The sequence below is a fragment of the Rousettus aegyptiacus genome, unplaced genomic scaffold, assembly GCF_014176215.1.
Source record: "Rousettus aegyptiacus isolate mRouAeg1 unplaced genomic scaffold, mRouAeg1.p scaffold_m13_p_3, whole genome shotgun sequence".
Classification (NCBI taxonomy): Eukaryota; Metazoa; Chordata; class Mammalia; order Chiroptera; family Pteropodidae; genus Rousettus; species Rousettus aegyptiacus.
This window is the reverse complement of record NW_023416306.1, coordinates 35,862,620-35,863,677: the sequence shown is the minus strand read 5'-3', so window position 1 is coordinate 35,863,677 and position 1,058 is coordinate 35,862,620.

The window sequence follows — 1,058 nt, the reverse complement described above, 5'->3', positions numbered from 1 at the left end:
TGTGATCCTCTGATTTCAGCATGGTTTGTCTTTCATTTCTATCCAGTTTCCATGACTCAAACCCTTATGTTAGACTAGAATATGGTAATAGTGGTAATTATGTTATTAAGTGTGCAGCCCTGCTCTCAGATTAAGGTTTTGCACCTGGGTATCATTATTCTTTCTCATATTAATTTATTATTTAAGGACTTATTATTTGAAAGCCCTTATAGTGCATAAGCAATTAGAGTAGCTGAGAGTCTGTCTGTATTAAATGTATTTATTTTGCTCCCCTAGCTTTTTTATGCTAGAATAATTAAATCCCTTTCTAATGTGTCAGTAGCAGACTGTTTTGAAATTGGCAGCACTGTTTCATCTCTTCTTTAGTAAGAAAAAAATTCAGAGACCAAGAGATAAATAATAAACTTAAAAAAAGAGACAGAAATAAACTACTAGTTGAGAGGATTCTCCTCCCTCCCCCAAATCAGCAACAATTACTGAATAGATTTGATTTTTTTTTTTTCCTAAACAGAGTTTACAAATGCTACTATTTTTTGATTATATAAGACACAACTTTCCCTTTAGGAATGAATATTTTCATATAGCAAATTCATCTAACACAGTGTGTGAGTACCAAGATATTAAACTGGGCATTTAGAATGAAGTGACCTATTCCACAGGACACTTTTGGGAGAAGGAAATGAATTGGCTTGAGGCGTGACTTCAGGAATATTCATTTGCATATGCTTTGGATGCAATGAACACTTTGAAAATTTTGAATTTTACCATGTGGCTGTTGTAGCAAAATAGCTGGTCTCTTTTCTAAAGAGTATATTTGCATATGATAGTTTAACAGCTTTTCTCTTTTGTTCCTAGAAGATTAAGTCTCAGTCCTAGGAGAAAATAAATTAAAGGTGGCTCCTTACAATTTGAAAAAAAAGTATAATTTGAAGATAAGAACATAGTCTGAAAAGCAGCTTTTACTTCCAAAAGTTCAGGCTAAGAAATACTGTTTTTCTATATATGTGCCAGCAAAGCTGTGTCCCTGATTCTTGGTGGTGGATGTGTTACCAGAAGCC